A 17,057-nucleotide genomic window follows, 5' to 3' on the forward strand; every position below is an offset into this window, starting at 1 on the left:
CTTTTATGGGAAAGGTTCTGCAATTGTCCAGTTCTGGGTTTTGCAATGAATTATGACTATTTGCACTCTGTGGAAGAGTAGGGACCTAAAGAGTAGGATGCAGTGCACCTTGAGAGCTTCCAGCAGTGCGACTTTGATTCCAGCATACTGCTTTGCTAATTCCAACTTTGGATAAATGGACTATTATTACCCATAGCTTGTCTTACAATAAAACATTTAGGAATACCAAAATTGCAGTTAGGAGTCCTAAATTATTTTCTAAAATTAGTTACCTTTTATTTTTTTTCTCTTTACACTGTCTTGTACCAAATCAGCACAGATGTGGGGGTTTTGTTGGGATTTGGTTTGGTTTTTTTGCTACGGTGATTTTTTTCTCATCATCTTTTGTCTTGCAGGGGTTTTTGTTTGTCCTAGTTATGGGTAAGCCAAAGCAGAGAGATGCCTTTGTAGCTTTTGACCTTGAAGTGACCATGGCTCCTGTTCAGGGTGGAAGCTCTTAACTTGGGGCCTGCTGGTAGGAAAGCTCTTCCAGCTGCTCTTGCTGATTTCCTTGGCAATGGCACGCCATTGAAGCTGAGATAATTAATGAGTTTGGTTGGTTTGTCACTTTAAGGACTGCTTTGGTGGAGGCGAGAAGGATTTTGGAAGGTTGTTCTCATGGAAACAGTAATGGGGGCACAGAAGCAGGGTGTTCAGCTCTGCCTCTGTTGCTTTAACTGAAAGCTGTGAGTTCTTGAACCAACTGCGATTTTTCTAGAACTCCCCCTTACTGAGTTTGTCATGTCATCTGTTTGAAGTATGCAACATAGCTACCTCAAGAAGGTTTTTCAGTATTTATGTAGGGAGTGGTAGTCAGGAAGAGCATTTGACTGCAGACTCTCTGGTTGTTGGATTGAATATATCTTGCGCTTTCAAACCAACTCTGTAAACCTCCAATTGTAGCAAACTGATTTCAGCTTGTTATTAAAGTTATAAATCCCAGTTAAAGGATATATTTGATAAGTAGCCTGAGACCTGAGTTTCTAATTAGGATATGCCTCAATCCGAGTGCTTGCTAGACCTAAGTTAATACTTTGCACAGAAATAATTTCTTATTGATGGGCTTGGTCATCTTTTAGCTGTTCTGCCATCCCTAATGATATTGCCAGCTGAGTCTAATAGCTGAAAAGGTAAAGCTACTTCTGATATTAAATTCATCAGTCCTACCAGATTTGGCAGCAGCAAGCAGATCTATTCAGATGAATCTCTCCCTCACAGCATCCTTCTGGACAGGTTGTCCAACTGTGGGATGAGCGGGTTTACGGTGTGCTGGCTGAAGAACTGGCTGAAGGGCAGAGCTCAAAGGGTTGTAGCGAACGGGGCTACATCTGGCTGGCGACCAGTCAGCAGCGGTGCTCCTCAGGGTTCAATTCCAAGGCCAGTTCTGTTCAATATATTTATCAACGATTTGGATGCAGGAGTTGAATGCACCATTAGCAAGTTTGCTGATGATACCAAACTGGGAGGTGCTGTTGACTCTCTTGAGGGACAGGAGGCTTTGCAGAGAGATCTAGATAGATTGCAGCATTGGGCTATGATTAATGGGATTAAATTTAACAGGTCGAAATGCCAGATTCTGCCCCTAGAATAGAGTAATGTTGGGCACAAGTGTGAATTGGGAGAGGAGTGGCTGGAGAGTAGCCCTGCAGAAAGGGATCTGGGGGTGCTGGTTGGCAGCAGGCTCAATAGTCAGCAGCGTGCCTGGCAGCCGAGAGGGCCAACCGCATTCTGGGGTGTGACAAACACAGCATAACCAGCCGGTCAAGAGAGGGGATTATCCCGCTGTATTCAGCATTGGTGCGGCCTCACCTTGAATACTGCCTGCAGTTCTGGGCCCCACAATTTAAGAAGGATGTGAAGGTCCTTGAAGGCCTCCAGAGGAGGGCAACAAAGCTGGTGAAAGGGCTGGAAGGAATGTCCTGTGAGGAGCGGCTAAAGACTTCGGGCTTGTCTAGTTGGAGAAAAGGAGGCTGAGGGGCAACCTCATTGCTCTCTACAGCTTCCTGAGGAGGGGAAGTGGAGAGGGAGGTGCTGATCTCTTCTCCCTGGTATCCAGTGGTAGGATACATGGGAATGGTTCAAAGCTGTGCCAGGGGACATTTAGACTGGACATTAGGAAGCATTTCTTTACCGAGAGGGTGGTCAAACACTGGAACAGGCTTCCTAGAGAGGTAGTCAATGCCCCAAGCCTGTCAGTGTTTGAGAGGCATTTGGACAATGCCCTTAACAACATGCTTTAACTTTTGGTCAGCCCTGAATTGGTCAGGCAGTTGGACTACACGATTGTTGTAGGTCCCTTCCAACTGAAAGAGTCTATTGTATTCTATCTCCTTCTCTCTACCCATTCTACTGACTGAAGTTGAATGTTTTGCAATATCCATCTTTCCCATGAATCTTGGCAAACCAAGATATGCATTTTCCATTTCATACTTCCCCACCTCATTCTGTTTCTTTAAAATAAAAAACAGGCTAAGGAAGCTTAAACTAAGTTTGTACCTCAGTAAAGTAAAAGGCATGTTAGAAATTATCTAACTGTACTTAATGATATTAAGCATCTCGGCAGCTGTGAAATGGGCTTTTACAGAGTCTCTTTTCTGTGATCACTTGAAACCCAAAGTTTTCTCTGTAAATTCCAGTAGAGTATTGTTTTTGTGAACTACTTGATGTTCATAACTTCTGTCCTGATTCTTGAGCACATTTCCCAGAAATCGCAGTCCAGGCCAGTACTTGCCTTTTCTATGCCGTCCATTTGCATGTTCCTATTGGTCTATTCCTTACCCACTTATCCTACTAATTCTACTGGTTTTGTAACCTTAACTAATAATTTTCTGAGCTTCAGTGAACAGGTAAACTAGATTTATTGTCCTCTGTCTTTAGCAGATCAGGTATCTTAAAAGGAAGAAGTGGTGTCAGCTCAGGTAAATTCCCATCATAGCCTCTCCTTTCATTTACTTCTGGTAGCTCTCAATCTGTGCCAATAGTGTGGAAGGCCTTAGTGGGCATTTTGAGGTGGGTCAGCTGTTAAATCTGTCCTCTGGTTGTGCTCCTGATGGATTTTACTTTATTTTTTACATTCTTACTAATACAACTGCAGTGTCACAAACCTGCTCTTCAATTTCTTTCATACTCCAGAAATACTTTGCTTGCTCCACTTGACATTTTTTCTCCTTGCTTGTCACTTCTTTCGACCCATGCTCTCATCTTTTGTCTCCATATTGAGAGATGTCTCCATACGTCTCAATATGTCTCCATATTCCCCATACTGAAAATGAAAGCAAAGCATTGTTAGTCTTCCTGCCATACTTAGAAAATTTTTCTTTCCTTTCTGTCCCATCCATACTGCTTCACAGTCTCCATGTTTTATCTGTTTTCCCCTTAAAGTGGCTGAATAACCTGTTGGTATTGATTTAATTTCCCCTGTGGGATCTAAGTCCACTTGCCTGTTGGCAATGCTCCCTTTTATTTCTGCTTTTCCACCACTGAAACTGTAGGTTTCATTGCTGACTTGTAACAGTCATTTCTTGTAGATGTTCTGACTTTTCTTTTCAAAAGTTGCGTTTGATCCAAATAGAGTGAATCCTTGCTGGAGATAGAACTACTAGGTAGCTCTTGGTTTAGAGAAACTCCAAACATGCTCCATGTTTCTGTGGTTTAAGTAGTTTAAAGAAGTTCCAGGCGTTTTTCTTCAAATGTGTCGTCTTGCACCCAAGACCCTTAGTTTCAGACCTGCTTCTCTTTATATTTGAGTTTCATTTGAACCACCATTACTTCCAATATTATTTTCTAAGTTCTTAGTTTTTTGCTAGACTTTGAAGGCAAGTTGAAAATAACATTTCCTCTTGTTTTATTTCTTCTTCTAGTGATACTGTCAAATCTTTATCAGTATTCAGCTCTAACCCTGTGTGATGTGGTTTGTGTTTACTCTTGGTTTGACTTTGCCATTTTAAGGCTTTCAGTTTACGCTTTAAAATAATTTTGTAAAACTCACAGCGTGTGCATCCTGCTGCAAAAGGAGCCTTCAAAAGGCTTCATCTTACAGGCCTGAAAATGTTACAACATCGGTTTGGAGTTTTTTCTCCCCACGCTGAAAATGCTTCCTCCATGGCAAAGGTTATTTGGAGGAGGTCACTCTCCATGAAGAGGTTTTTTAGGCTTCCCAAACCTTAAAAACATCAGGTTTTGAATAGGATCTTTTTTTTTTTTAATCAAAACAAGTAAAAGGAGGGGAGAGCGTACAAAGGAGCTATTTGTACTTGCAAGCAGCTGTGCTACAGGCTGCATGAATAGGCATTGGTGTGTTTTCCTTTAGTGGCGGATGGCTGTAGGTGTGCACTAAGAATCTGCTAATAGACTAATGTGCACCCTGTTGCGGCTTATTGCTATAATGAGGGGTTAGTAGTAAAAAGAAGCAGAGGAAATGGATGGGCAGAGTAGTTTGTAATGGAGTGTTTTGTAAGGTTTTCCTTGGGGCATTCATAACTGTACAATTTAGATATGATTGCTTCAACTCAATCACAAAAGTATAAGTTAGATAGGAAAGACCTTAAAAACCATTATAAGAAAGCTAAAAAGACAACTGTTGAAAGAACTTGGAATCCTTAATTTCAATTGATGTTATATTTTTTAGTAAAATCTTTTGTCTAGTTAGTTGACTGAGATTGATCTGGTTCGTTTCAAATAAGTTTAGAATAATAAAAATAGATGATAATAAAAAATTTGTGAAAGGTGGCTAAGATAATGGACTAGATACTGCTGTACTCAGACTTCCTGTCTGCAAGGATATTTAACTGTATCTAATAAGGGGATAATAATGCCCCCTTTCTTTTATTTTGTCTCTAGATAATGGAGAAATCAATGAAGCTGTAAGAAAGCATAATGATTTATCTTCCTAAAATGCTTTTTGAGGAATGGTGGTTTCTCTACCGAAGCAAGAGATTTTAAAACTTCTCTAGTGTTTTGACTTTGCGTTCCCCATTGTGATAAATCTGTGGCTGCTCAGGGTGCAAGAGAGGTGAATGTATGTGTGTGTGTGTGTGCGTGTGCTCGCGTGTGTAGGTTGGTTCAAACAAACCCACACTGCCTGTTGTCTAGATAGGGTTGAGTTGGGGTTAGAAAGCGCTTGGGCATGTGAGCAGAGTGCCCTCATCATACCTAAGGTTTTTAGCAGCTTCCATAGCGTCGGTGATAGCCGTATGCACGTGAGGGGATGGTAGCTTTCATTAAAAACAAAAGATGAAAAAAAGGAATAGAGTTCAGTTGAGACTTTATGGAAGATATAGCCAAGTATATATGGGGTGTGCTTCAGGTGCAAAACTATGACCTCAGGAAGTGTCTATGTACTGCTGTGGGCGAAGATGGGAAAATGATCATTGTCACTTTGGAAAAATGCCAGAATTATTAGCAATAACTAAATAAAAACAAAACCACTGATAAATATATAATTCTTGAGAATCTGACTGTTTAGAGTTTGTTTTATGTGAAGCTGTGCTAAATCAGAGGAAGAGCAATTCTTAATTTTATTTCAATTTGGGGGGGGGGGGTGGAACCCAAAAACTGATCTTCAGGTGAGGCAGCTTGTGTAGCCAAACACTGCCTCTCCAATAGATGTCACTGCAATCAACAGCAAATAGAGATGATGTTCAAAGAGTAAGATGTAGCTTGGAAAAATGCTTCAAGCTTTATGAAAATAAAATGTTGAAAAAATAGTAATTGCAATATTTAATTTTCTTAAATACAGTAACAAGTATAGTTAGTACAGTGGATTTCCAAAGATCATGCAAGAGTCAGGATTAGACGGATAGAGCAGTGACTTTCATTTTTTAGCTCTGTGTTAATCTCTATTTAATATGACTCTGTACTGCTAATCTTCTTTTCCCATTCTTGCTCTGACCCATAATTAGCTAAAATATGTAAGTTTTGTAATCAGCCCTAATATCAGATCCAGAAGGGCTGTACATGCTGGGCAGACTCGCAAGCTGTTGTGCCACACGAGGATAGATTACGATGTTGGTGTCATTGTAGTTTGAGGTTGTGGGTTAGTTTGGGTTTTTGTTATTGGGCTGGGGTGTTTTTTACTCTATTTGTGAATCACATGCACAGTTCTCATCATCTGATGAAGTATTGCAAAAGGAAATTACATTTTTGATGAATTAATAGTTAGTAAAATTGCAGCTGGGACTTCTTGTATTTTTTACTGTGTGCTTGTACATAATGCACTGAACAGATGGCTTTGTGTGTGCTGTGATACATATTCTAAAGAAAGGACAATGAACTTTAAAAATGAACAAATTAATGGTATTAACAAAATAACCGAGTATTTTGAGTTGTTTTAAATGCAGCATTTGGAATAGAGAATTAGTAAGGACTTCCCAAAATAACTAAGTATGTTTATAAATTTAGAGAGAGATTTTTTCTTTGCTTTTTTTAATTACTAAATGAGGGATTTTGAGTCTTTTCAGTTTCACTTCAGCACTCATTGCAGTAAAACTAATATTGCTTGTTTTGGGTTTCAGCAAAATACAAGTTATGATGAAGTTTGAATCTTTCTTACGCTTACAATGACAGATTGGTTTTGTTTTCTGACATTAAAAAAAAAAACAAACCAAACCCTATGCCATGAACACATATCAGTGTTGGGAAACTGCAAGATTTGCAGTATTGGAAAATAACACATATAATGAAGCCATTTGACTAAGAGAAATCCATTTTTAACCCCTGTAGCTTGCATGAAAAGGATGCTTAGATAAATAACGTCAATTAACTGCTACTTTGCCATGCAGTGGGTCATTAAGCACGATAGTACCTGCAGCTAGCAGCGATATAAACAAACGTTTGAGGTGACTCGTGTTTGGGGATAGAGATGTCATTCGAATGCTAGCAGAGTAAGCCAGTGCACAAACAGCAGCCGTAGAGCATCAGTGGGTCAGATGTGGGAAACCAGGGATCTGCTTCTCCCTGCATACTTTCATAGGCAGCTTTCATCTGCTGGCAGATGTAACTGTTAGCTTGTGGGTAGCTTGAAATTAATATAATTGATGGCATCTCATAATAGAAACAGACAGACGGTTTGCCCTTAAGGAGAAAAAAATCTCAGAAAAATAGGCCCAAGGTCGTCAGAAGAAAGACAAGCACTGAGTCTGTGTATGATGAGGATTTGAGCTGCTTACAGCATTGAATGTTTGTCAGGAATGCAGATATCTTGAAGTACATGCTGGTACAGCAATGGTACAAGGGGGTTTCCCAGGTAAGGATTCGGATCTATCTCTATATTGTGTTTGTTTCCAGCAAGTCATTTTAAGTATTTTTAGTGATAATTTAGAACTAGTGAAGTGCTGGAGGTAAGAAAATAATAGCACAGATCATTTTTTTTCTCAGTTTGAAGCACGGACATATAGCATGATTGGAATATTGAATGCATTTAATATCTTTAAAGTATTTTGTCTTATGTTTCCTTATAAATCATTGTTTCTGTTGTACGTTCGTGTTCAACATTCTTATATACAAAACTGACGTGAGCACGCAGTGCTTAAAGTATAAGAATTCCTAGCATTAAATTTCTTGCTATATAGAATAATCTACTCTTCCATAACTGTTATTGTAATGCAGAGACAGATGGCTGAATTTTCTTCACTTTGCTTGTTAAGAATGTGTTAGGTAAATGTTTTTAGACTAAAATAAAAATCTGCTGGGGAATCTAAACTGAATATTCAGCATTTTCATGGTATAAGGAGGCAAAACAAGAATAAAGCAATATGATAGTAAACAAATGAGCTGTTTACAATGAAGGATAATCTAATCTTTAAATATTGCCTGAGATTGCATTTGTTCTTAGGTATGGTCTTTTCTTCCAGCACAAGCCAGGTGTCCAGAGAATAGCATTAAAATGCTAGGCATGAAATATACTGATTTGATGTTTTAAGGTTATTACATTGTCTAAGGCATGGTGCAGGTGGCTTATGTTGTTTGGGATCTTTGATCTTACTCAGGTGTTACAGATAAGTAATTTCATATAACTTACAGATAGAAGATAATGTCTGTGGTATAAATCTGCATACGCAGGTATCACTGTACAAACTTGCTAAGCGAGGATAATACAAGTAGATTTTTATATTGCTCTCCTTGAAGAACGCTTAATATCACTGCAATGACTTGCACCTAAAAATATGTAAAAAGGATGTAAATATTTAATAAATAAATGAAAGACAAACACTAGCCCATAAAAGGTGGTTATGTGTTTACATTCTTGAATGTCTGATTTTTAGATAGGAAGGTATCTTTCATCATTACCATCATAAATAATGTTGCTCCACTGCACACACAGACAAAAAATTAAAAAGAAACTCTACTGTGCATCATGTCTTGTCCAGACTAGCACAGCATTGCTTTTAGTTAGAATACAGAATAGATTATTTGCATAATAGCTCTGTTCCAAAATGGTCTGCTTGGTTTAAACAGTAGCTGCTCCAGATATGTAGTGGAAGTAAGCCTCTAACAGAAGGGAAAGTAAAAATGTTAAATGACAATAATTTTATTCTTTACAGATGTTACCTAGTTTTCCCCAGTATTACAGTAATTGAGACAGCTGTCCAGAATAACTTCTTTAACTGTTTGAGAAAGTTGAAGTTACCTTTTGCTCCTCAATCTTAAGACTTGATTCTCCCTTATTCAATGTAGTGGCTTAGAGGCTAGTCATCAATTTACCTTCTGCTTTGAGCAGGTATGTAATTGCTCTTTATCAGGATAGCTGGCATTTAAAGAGCAATCCAGAATATTTATCTGTAGGTATGCTAGCTATAATACGCTGTGACAGACTATGAAAAATTTGCTTTACGCCTCGTAGTGACCACATGCGTATGCGTATCGAAAATTACTTGCAAGCTAATGACATTAGGAAGGAGATCCATATATATATATGTGTGTGTGTGTGTGTATAAAAGGCTGATATCTGCATCAGATGAACATCTCTATTTTATCAGCAAGTTCGAAATACTTTTGCCATATTGAAATGAGAAGAGATGTTGTGACAACTGGCTAAAGGGCAGGTAGTTCTTTCTGCTACCCCAGAAGTAATAATGAGCCTTTTATTATTAGGGTAATGATGGACATGTCTGTCTGCTTCAGCAGTGCTTAGAGAGCATGGCTTGTGCTTTCCTGTCTCTGCTTCCCACAAAAGTTATTAGAGGAAATGTTAAAGCATTGAGCTTTTGGGGGTCATCAAGGAAACAGTAAATTTCTGCTCCTGTGAACGTAGAAAGTGCACGTGTGTGCACGTGTCCTGGGCAGAGTTGGAGTGGAGGTCTGAGGAGCGTAGCCCTCCAAAATTGAGGACCCTGGGCTGTGCTGGCATCCCTTTGTAGAGAGCTGTGTGCATGGGCAGAGTCCGTAGCCATTGCGCCTGTTCTGCACGGGCCCTCAGTGTGCTCCCCAGAGGCGAGGGGTGAGCACCGCCGTCGAGACACCCGTTAATCCAGATTACCTCGGTGAATGGGAAAGTGTTCCCAACAGGCAGATGGCATGTCAGGTACCGCTGACCGGTGGCTTCTTGGTGCTGTGTGCTCCCAGCTCGCTCCCTGCCCTGCCCACCGCCGGTACTGCAGGAACCAGCCGCTGTCAGGATCCACAGCTGTAATTCAAAATCCAGGAGCAGAGTTGATGTTGGCGTCATATTCTGGGGTCGTTTTGAGAAGGTAAGGGAGAAGGGGGAGCAGAGTGGAGTAATGGGGTTTGTGAGTTAGAACATGCAACAGGAAAATAGGACAGGTAAGGGGACTGTTTGGGGTCTTGGTCTGGGGGAAGGACAAGGCTTAAGTGTGGAGGAGGACCCTACTCTTCCACATGTCTTTGTGTGCAGATAGTCCAGCACAGAGCCAGGAGCCACTGCTGTCCCAAGAGCAGTACCTGAGCAAGCTAAATTTGGGAATTCCTGTTCAGGTGATAGCCAGGAGACAGAGCTACAGGTGGATTACGTACGTTGTCCAAAGCCAGGAGGGGTAAACCTTGACTTTGTCATGCTGTTTTGAGATTGTTCTGTAGATGCCAAATGCTTTTAACAGTTGTTCTGGATTTTTTTAAAATGCTTTAGGTAGTTTCAGAGGTTTTTTGTATCCCTTAACTGAAACCCAAGTGCATTAGCTATCACGTATATATAAAAACGTACGTGTTTTATCTGTGTTTTTAGAACTGTGAGCTTAAGTAGCATTTTTTGACCTGTGAATGTTAAACTGATGTAGTATACTGAACCAGGTCCTCTATAAAGTGAGGTGGGAAGTCGTCATTTCCATGGTGTGATGATCCTGGGAATATTACGAGATATTGAACATGAGTTCTCTTATCTGTAATGTGCTGTTACTTGGAGTTGAACCACATACCTAAATTGGGAGGAATTTGGAGGGAAATGCCAGAGAGCATGTAGGTACAAGGCATTTGTGTGTGCACATGCATGTGGAGCTAAGTTACGGCTCTTTACGCTGTGCTTGTGAGAGCAGAGAGGGATTACACCATCCAAATGGTTCTTAAAGATATTACGCTACTAAGTCTCCATCCCTCCAGGTGCTCTGGGAGTAAAAAGCAAGCAGCAGCATTTGCTGTACCTTAAAACAACAGCAAAGTGTATCCTATACTACTGCTACCAGTGTGTAATGGTCCTGAAATTGTCTGGTCTGGTAGAGCCATGACTGTTCTGTAACGCGGTCATCGGGGTCGCTCAGCCGCAGCAGATCGGCTGGATGCCCAGGGAAGGAGGAGGGACAAGATTCCCTTAGTGCTGGACCCTCCTGCTCCCTGTGCCAGGCTCACCTGCGACTCAGACCTTCAAATCTGGACGTTTTTCAGCACTGAATTATAAACCTTAATGCAAACAGTGTTCTGAACCAGAAACTATATTTCTTTCAAGTGTTTGGCAAAAAAAATCTGTTTCAGATCCCATAAGGTTTGGCTGTACTTTCCTCCATTTTGTAACCTGTTATTCCCTTAGGGATACGACAGGTTATTTGAGGATTAACACAGTATCATTTTTGTTGTGTATCATTAATGTATTTAAATAGACAGTGCAGTAATTTTGCAGCAAGAGGTCATTTCAGGATTGAGTTGTTAGAAGTATAGAAGATGTGATTTTTGAAATACTGTTTTTCAAGGGAAGAAAGCCATTAAGTGAACAACCTGACAGCGTGGTATGTAGTGAGGTATCACTGAAGGGCTGGGAGAAAAGCGGAAGGGGAGCAAATGAGATGAGACTGGGATGTGATGGACGAGGGAGTAAGTAGAGCTGTACGCAAGGATGAGCACGGGCAGCTTATGAGCAAGGGCCAAGAAAGAGGTTAAAGGGATTTTGTGAGGAATGGGGAGTTCAGCAAAGCCTTTCGGGGACAGAATGATGCAGTTATTCTTTTGTGTGTGTAGGAGGCATATTGTGGCATTGTAAATGAGTAGGACTTGCACAGTGACACGCGTCAGGGAGAGTGCTGTCTCGGAAGGGCAGAGCGAGCATTGGAGCAAACCAATAGGCTAACCCTTTCGGCGTCCCTGGACGGGTCTGTAGAGCAGCCAGTTGGTACATCTGCTCCCTCCCCGTCCCTTGACAGCCGTGTGTTGGCAGACCTTCCCCTTTTCCTTTTTGGCTGATTCCTGTACTCTGCTCGGAGAGACGCAGAAGAGATGTTTTGAGGGGAGGACAGAGGTACCGGTTGGGTGCTCTCTGCGCTGTCTTCAGCCAGGACTTGAGTGCAGAGTTGTGAAGAGTTTAACGAGTACTTCTGTGAGTACTGAGCTAATGAAGTTGGATTCCTTCAGATTTGTGTCTCCCGTTTGACTGACTTTGGTGTCAAGGAAGGTGTGAGCTCTGATTTAAGCTTTTCCTGTGGCTGGAGCATTTCTAACGGCTTTCTCTCATGTGAATTCTTTGACGCTTTAATAAAGTGTGATCTCACACCGAAGCCTTTCCCCCAGTCAGGGTATTTATCAGGTTTCTCTCCTCTGCACGGCTGCCTATTTTCATGAACCTTTTATAGTACCTTTGAGACCCCTAGTCCACCATCAGATTTGCTTCAAATTGGCCAGCAGGTTCAAAGGTTTGGGGGCAGGAGCTTGGATTGCACACGGTATGATTGCATAAGCTTTGTTCGTATAGCAAAACAGAATAAAATGATTTACCATATTAGAGATTAAAATATAATTAATAAACACTGGAGCATAACCCCCGGACTGCAGTTTGGAAGACCTGCAGTCTCTTCTGGCTTGATTATCGTCTGTTGGATGTCTTGGTTAGCCATCTGTCATAAGATACACAAAGCATCTTGAGCCTTCTGGAGCACCGTGCCACGGTTTCTAGGGGTTAGATGGCCATTTAAGTTTAAAAATAAAATAAAATAAAAAGCAGGATCCATGGACTTCTAGCTTACCCAAAAGACACTGTTTATTCCTGAGGAGCAAGTCATAGATGCATCTGAATCATCCCCTTTGAAGGCTAAATTCCACAATAGAAAAAAAATCAGTTGAATATCAACCCAAAAGAATTACAGTAACAACTACCATACCCCACTCTTATTTTTCCCTCAAGCATTTGTTTTTTAACTTTCTCTTAGTTGATTTCCTCCTCCAGTCAGAGTGGAAAAAGTAAGTCTATTTAATATAGTGAAGTTTATCCATTTAGCTCTTCCTCTTGGATAAATCCTTGGAGATGGATTTCTTTTGCCAGAAGGAAAAGAGAGAGTGCTTGACATATTGCAAGTCTCTGTTCACATACATCATCAATTTCCTGATTATAATTGTGTTCATTTAAAAAATGCCCAAAGCTTAACGCATTAATATCTTTATTTCATTTAAATACATTAAAGAGAAGCTATTTGTTACCTAATAACATATGTTGATACTAAAAGAGTCTGTTAAAATACTCTGTTCACTTGTTTGTGATTTTATTTTTCTTCTGCGGAGAAATGAATACCTTGCTTATCACCTCTTACTTGAAATGTGGTATAAGCAAAGGTGTCTGACCCTAATCCTTTTATTTTACTCTTTGTGGAAGAGAAAACAGGTCTGCCAGACTCTGTCCTTCGGAGAGATTAAAAACAATCAGAATGGAATTTCTGATACAAAATATTGTTTTATTTAATCAAATCTGTCAAGTTTTATGATATCATAAGTGCAGCATAAACCTGATTAACTTCTTGAATAGACTCTAGACAGCTGATTAAATAAGATGTATGGCTTATTTAGGGAGAGTATACAACTGTTCTATGATTTCACAGTGATATTAAATGGGGATTTTGGGGGGGAGGAATTGTTATCCATTAATCTGTCCAGATCCCCCCACTTCACCTGATGGAAAAGGAAAATGGCAGTTGGCTGTGTAAATGCAAAAGTTGCTGTCGGACTGATACTTTCAGCGGTAGAAAAATCTGTGTTCTTATTAGCACAGCGTACATACTTATTTTCAGTTTATATCACATAGGACAATTTAAAATTATTCCAAGTAATAAACCCTTGCTTTCTCATTTTAAGAGACATTTGAGTTAATTCTTTATTTGGTTGGTGCCTTTCTCTTTCGAAATAATAGCATTAATCAAACGGCATTTTTCAACCTGGAAGTTTGCATTTAGTTGTTCAACTATAGGAGGAGTGTTTACTTTGTCATCCTCCCCTAACGTTCTGCTATTTCTCAGGCTGAAGCTCCACGATATGAGACCATCTAACTGCGAGCCGAAAGGGGGAGCACCATTTGCCTGTTCCCGCTCCCACCTTCCCCAGTTGTTCATGGTACTTGGGTGCATGTTGCCTTTCCCTTCCTCACTCACCCAGCACAAAACTGCCCCACCATTAGAGAGGAATGGTTTTCTGGTGGGTTGGTGACCTGCACAGGCTCACAGAGGAGTGTGAGGAGCACGAGAGCTGGCTTGAACAGAGGAGGGAGGGAGGATGTTCTCCTTCAGCTCTGCTTCGCATGGGACTTCTCATGGGCTAAACCCCTGCTCTAAGATTAGAGTGCTGTGCTGTGGGTCCCTTTCTTTCATCCTCTCCTCCATAAGGCTGGAAAAGGTCTTCACTTTGGGATACAGCTTGAGCTAAGGTGCCACCTCAGCAATGAAGCATACAGGCCGAGCGTGAAGCAAGCGATGAGAAGGCGTGGGCTGTGCAAATACTGCTCTACACAACACTCTGCTACCTGGACCAGGCTGACGAGAAAGAAAGCATATAAAGGGGAGCTGCAGTTTGCTTCCCCTGAAGCGGGAGGGGAACGTAGGGCAGTGTTAGATGGGAGTGCAGCGATGCACCGGCACTTGGTCTTGGAGGTCTTGTAGCTCGGTAGCTGGCTTGGGAAAGGGATCCTGTGGATTAATGTTCCCAGAGGTTGCCAGTAGTACTCTTACACAACTCGGCTCTCTTGTGATTATCAGAAACCTCGTTCGGAGATGTGGGAGTAGGTCTGTCTTTGAGTTGCGGATCTCTTTTGGACTTGAAGTCAACAGTTGCCCAGTGGTGGCTATATCATTAGCTTGTGTATCTGCTTGATATGTAATACTATGATTAATATGTTAGACATAATAAATGGAATATAGACATCATAGATGAAGATATGGGAAGATATAGTAGAAAAATTATTAGTGGTTTTTTCTTAATAGAGGAGGCTTTAAAGTGAAATTATAGGTAGGTATTTGTTTTGTTCTAAGGCACAGAAATTGGTAGTCTCCAGCATTGCCAGGTGTTGCAGTCATTTTTCATTTTCATTTTTCATTTTACCTCAGCAATCAAAGGCGAGCCATGACATTGGGAAACTCAGGTTTATACTTAAACAAACAAACAAAACCTCTAAGCGTTGCTTGATGTTGTAAAAAGCTTGAAAATGTGACTGAAGTGCAATTTGATAGCTCAGAAAACCAGGACCTAGAGCAAACCCAGACTTACTCTTCTGAAATTTCTTGGCTCTGTAGGAGCATTGCATGATGTGGGGAGATATGGGGAGGGCTGAGCCTGTTTTTCTTATCTAATTTTTTTTTTCTTGGCTGTACACGCAGCAGTGTGCAGTGATGAGGTGGCTATGTAGCACACCAAAACGCAGTGCAGGGATGGTCTTCAAGTAGCTGACGGGCCTCTCCGCAGCTCTGGGGAATTACAGAGCATGGTTTCAGTGTCCTGTGCAAAAGCACAGAGGATCCTAAAAGTCATCAGATAATTTGTAGGTGTTTGAGGAGCTGTAATCAGTTTGATGAAAGATTAACCAGGTATGAACCTAGCAAAATACTGATTCTCTATAGCTGTCTAAATTTAAAAAAAATATGGAGATAAACAATACTAAACAGTGTTGTGGGGCTGGTCAGGTCTGTTCTGTAAGTGGAGTATGCTCTATCACCTTACGTCCTCTAAAAGCTGGATATGCATCTTTTTTAATATTAAGCTGCTTTTTTATTTAAATTGGATTTGCACTTAATTTAAATCAAAAATCTTTTCTGCTTTTAACATGCATTGTAAGTTTTAAATGGCAATCTACATAAAGATCTGAGCATACTCTACCCTGTTAGCATAATTTAAATGAAAAAACTATTCAGGAAAAGTATGTGTGCACCCAGAGAATTGAGAGAAATCCGGACCCAGAACTGGCTGTAGTAAAAAGCCAGCTTTTGACTTTTTCTTCAGCTGCCTGAAACAAAGACCTATTCTCTCTACAGCTTATTCAACTAATTCAGTGGGAATGAAAATAGCTTATCAAACTTGAACAACTTGTTAGGAGCTGAAAAAGGATATTTTTCTTTTCTGGTCTGTGAAAAAAAAACTAGGAGTGTGAAGTTGAGAGTTGTCAGTTGGAAAATTATGGAAGTGTTTGTGGCCATGGTGTGCTGGCAGAACCTCCTCCGAGGTCACTGCACAGCGTTTATCGTTAACTAGGTGTTCGTTGAGGCCCCAGGACAGACAAAAGGAAATCTTTGACAAAGTGGAAATTAGACCGTTTAAAAATGTTTTTGATCACCATAGAACCTCCATTATCTACTGTGAGAATAACAATGCTTTTGTTTAATATTCCAGCTTTAAATGAAAACTTTTCAATAAAAAATTTTTCTTATATTAATCACAACCGGCATATTTGTATGCAATATTTTTATTACAAAGCCGTTGCTTATATTTTAATTGCATTCTAATTTCTGTCCAAATACAAACAGTATCTATTGTTAGGAAAAATATATAGCATTAGAAGAAATGTTGTTAACAATATCTGACGTGATAAATCTTGAACATTTCAACAGATGTATAGTAAATTTTATATTTCCTTCAATACTTATATAGCATTTTATCCCCATAGGTGGCCTAAAGAAGGCACATACAATGTAAAGACAATGTTTTGTCACAGATAAATGTGTTTTTGTAGTAACTAACTAGTTACAATCAATCTTTAGCAAAATAACTAAAACCTAAAAATATTAAACAGGATTAAAATGTATTGTTAGGGTCACCATTGAATTAAATCACAACTAAAGTAGCTGATCATGATCTATCTTCCCTGGTTCTTCTGGCTGTTAAGACTTGCACTGTATTTTCCAACATAGCTCTGTGGGTGTTTTCCTGGGCTTTACAGTCCCAGATGACTCATCCAACTTTAATCTTTTCTAATTGCTGTCACAGCATATTTAAAAATTGCTGTACAAACAAACTTAAACTACTGTGGTGGGGTTTTTTAATCCAAAAATTTAATTTAGTCCTTGTCAAGTGACACTGATGTTACGTAGCTTTGCTGCGTTGCAAGGCTGTGCTGCTATGGCACAGCAAGCAATCGCGTTAGGTTGGGACACTCTTCCTGCCATCTCCTCTCCCCCATCTCTTATCCCAGCTGCGCAGTATCATTTCCTCCTCTTCACCTGCTCTTTCACAACCAGGTCTTTAGTATTTTTTATTTTCATGGCTTGTTCGTGCAACTGTTTTGGGTTTTGTTTGAAGCTTTGCATTTTTTGGTCTCCATTTCACAAATGGTGGCAATTCCCTTGGACACCTTCCTTTAAGAGTTCTCTTTAGATCTTTGGGCTCATCAGTACAGGTTG

At 40.3% G+C, this 17,057-nt stretch overlaps 1 protein-coding gene across 9 annotated transcripts in view; it reads left to right on the plus strand.

Moving 5' to 3' along the window:
- PATJ (PATJ crumbs cell polarity complex component) overlaps positions 1-17,057 on the plus strand; it is a 166,614-nt gene that overhangs the window by 73,649 nt on the left and 75,908 nt on the right. The window lies entirely within an intron of this gene.

Source organism: Mycteria americana, chromosome 7, assembly GCF_035582795.1.
Source record: "Mycteria americana isolate JAX WOST 10 ecotype Jacksonville Zoo and Gardens chromosome 7, USCA_MyAme_1.0, whole genome shotgun sequence".
Lineage (NCBI taxonomy): Eukaryota > Metazoa > Chordata > Aves > Ciconiiformes > Ciconiidae > Mycteria > Mycteria americana.